Source organism: Sander lucioperca, chromosome 7 (genome assembly GCF_008315115.2).
Source record: "Sander lucioperca isolate FBNREF2018 chromosome 7, SLUC_FBN_1.2, whole genome shotgun sequence".
Taxonomy (NCBI): Eukaryota; Metazoa; Chordata; class Actinopteri; order Perciformes; family Percidae; genus Sander; species Sander lucioperca.
The window spans coordinates 270,372-274,008 of NC_050179.1; positions in this window are offsets into that span (position 1 = coordinate 270,372).

Consider the following 3,637-nt stretch of genomic DNA (forward strand, 5'->3'; position numbering starts at 1 on the left):
CCAGAATCAGAAATGCTATGATGCAAATTTTATTGATTCCATTGATCCTTATTTTGAAACTCTGGCTGAAAACTGAAATACTATTACACAAAATACATGTAAACCAAAATAAAATCTATTAGAGCTATAAGAAATTAAGAAAATAAAAATAAGGGAGGTATGGGTCTACCTAATGTAAGATTATATAATCTATCATTCGAAATGTCTAGAATGATAAAACATTGGAAGGAGATAGATCAGGAGCTGAGCTGGATCAAAACTGAAAGGGAACTAACTAGCCCGTTTGGACCTCTGGATGTCCTCTCACATGCTGTAACAACTTCTGGGCATAATTATTTTTCAAACCGAGTGTTGTCTTATTCTAAAGCAGTCTGGAGAGAAATTCATAAGATATATGGTATTTCACACTTAAGACAACCTTACGCCTCTCTATGGTATAACCCAGCCATACATATTGGGAAGAAATTTGTTTATTGGAGTCAATGGCTTGTAAGAGGGATACACAAAATAAGTGACCTGTGTATGGAGGGAGTGTTCATGTCGTTTGCTGAAATTATGCAAAAATATAATCTGGAATATAAAGGTAATTTTTGGAAATATTTACAAATAAGAGACAGTATCACAAACGGTAAATTTAGTCACAACAAGAATGCATTGATGGAGGTTTTCTATGAGTAAATGGCTGGGTGTGGTGGTACCTGTAGCACCAAGACATAGAAATGTCAAATATATCTAAATATGAACGAGGGGTTTTAAAAGTTGGGATGGTCACAGCTGCTCAAACAATTCTCAGAGTATGGAAGAGTACTGTCGCCCCAGATGTTAAAAAATGGATGGAAATGATGTCAGAAGTTGCATCATATGAACGCATGTCGGCTAGAATTAACAACGAAGAGGAACATGTTAGGAGGACCTGGGAACGTATTTTTTGTAGGTAGGATATATGGAAAAATTTGTAGACATGGTACTGAATGTATATTTGGGATGTTTCAAAAAAGGAAATGTCGATTTGCAGGAGGCCTTTGTACATGGGGGTGGTATGCTGCATATACTGTCTGTTGATGTGTTTGTTCTTGAGTTTGAGTGTATGTTTATGTGTGTATGAAGAAATAAAAACTTTAATGACAAAAAAGAAAATAAAAATAAAATCTATTACAGTAAAGTATAAACATCTATTACTATAGAGTATAAGAAATAGTCACTATTGATACTCAGTCTCTTGTGTCTTAGACCTCTTCCATCCATGTTGGCAAAGAACAACACAGACGCTGCACCTTTAAGGCCTGCAGACTGACTGCTAGTTGAAGATTTGTGTGAAGGAGAGTTAAACAGGTGCTTCAGTGATTTCATACTGATGGAGGTAGTTTCTAATTGTTAAGAACAGATGGTTTCTGTTTGGTTACTATAGCTAAAACAATGGCGTTTGGACTGCTTGAATGACATCTGTGTCAACTGTTCTGCAAAAGGCTGTGTGTGTGGGGGGGGGGGGAAATGTGTCCATCCAATGAGAAAGGGTTAACACATTTGCAAGAGGTGTCTTCTGCTCTGCTGAGACCGTGATGATGAAAACCGAGTGGATCCCAGTTTCTTTAAGCAGGTCAAAGCAATCAAGAACAACTGGAAAATGCAGTTGGGTTGTTGAGGTCAAAACACTATATAGCAGCTGTACAAATTCATTCATTCATTCATTGTGTTTGTGTGTGTGTATCTGTGTGTGTGTGTGTGTGTGTGTGTGTGTGTGTGTGTTTCAGTCAGTGTGTGTGTACACACACCATCCTCTCTCTTATCTCTGAAAAATGTGCGTATGAAGTGTGTGTATGTGTGTGTGTATTTGTGTGTGTCCTGTGTGTGAAGACCTGTCAGACTCTGTGGTATGCAAGTATATAATGTATTACAACTAAAACTAACACCATTCATGTTTCCATAGCCAAGGACAACCATTACCTGCATGGCACAGCAGATGGATGCATTTAAGGAGAAGATGGAGGAGCTGCTCATGCTCTTAAAGAGCTCCCAGTCACCACCCTCTGCTCCCAGTCACGTCCCTCTGCTCCAGTCACCTCCCTCTGCTCCCAGTCACCTCCCTCTGCTCCAGTCAGCTCCCTCTGATCCCAGTCACCTCCCTCTGCTCCCAGTCCCCTCCCTCTGCTCCCAGTCACCTCCCTCTGCTCCCTGTCACCTCCCTCTGCTCCCAGTCACCTCCCTCTGCAGTCACCTCCCTCTGCTCCCAGTCACCTCCCTCTGCTCCCAGTCACCTCCCTCTGCTCCAGTCGATGACATGTTGCTGTCTCCCTGCTCGACCGTCACCGAGCTGCAGGAGTTCAACATGAGTCTCGGTCAACAAAATGGTAATTAAGTGGCCATAGTCCTGCCCTACCATGCCCTAAGATAACACTATATAATTGCATAAATTCAAATATCATTATAACTGAACTGACTTCTCTTACAAAATGAGATTGTACAAGCTCTCCACTTTGTTCTTCATGTGTAATTGTATTTCTATGTTTTACAGCAACTTTTCCTGACAACCCTTGGAGGTTCGACTGGAGGTACTGCCATCCGTCGCGTGCTACTGCGAGTGGCAACCAATGATGTTTTAAAACCGTATAGCCTGCAAGGCAGAAAGACAAAGAAGGCCTTCCAGGACCTGACAATCTGCAGGGTTATAACAGGCAGGTGTTATCTGATTGTTTACATCAGTATTATGCTTAGCTTGGCTGATAAGAGGTTTTAATTTGACTTGTAACTTTGCTTCATTTTGACTTCTACTCTAGCGGCCTCCCAGAAAAACTTCCCCGCGCTGACTGCAGCAGACGTGGAGGACCCCACAGTGCCCCCCCCCCTCCCCTCACAATATCCAACAGCCCAGTGTCAAAGGTGGACTCATTCAAGTTTCTGGGCTCCATCATTTCCCAGGACCTGAAGTGGGAGTCCAACATCAACGCCATCTTTAAAAAGGTTCAGCAGAGGATGTACAGTACTTCCTACGGCAACTGCAGAAGCATGGCCTACCAGAAGAGCTATTGGCCATCTTCTACACTGCTGCCATCCTCCTGCCTCGTCCCCTCTGGCAGGCCATACAGATCCATGCACACACAAACAACCAGACACAAGAACAGCTTCTTTCCCACTGCCATCACTCTCCTGAACTGCTGATAAGTGGGGTCATCCCCTCTTTGGCCATTCACCTACACATTACATACTTTATCATTCCAATATGCATCTTGCACACTACATTTACACTATTACTTTACTCTACTCCATGTGTACTTGTATTGATATTATGTGTTATTTGTATAGTTGTATTTTTTGTATATTATGTGCCTATATGGTAGAGATGCACCGATTACAACTTTCTAGGCCGATTCCGATTTCCGATTTTCTTTGCGTTAGGCCAGCCGATACCGATTTCATTTTTTCTAACCCCTTTACAGAACACACAAATATTTTTTTTCTATCTTTTCTTTAATAGAACATGTTTTGAACAGATAATGGATCACTATATAATAGAACTATATAAATTACTCCTGGTGTAGGACATTAACACACATCTGAAGTACAATGTTAGAACCATTTCCTCCTTTTCACATCCAATATCCAACTAAAGAAATGTGATTTTGGTTTTTGGTGTCGTCCC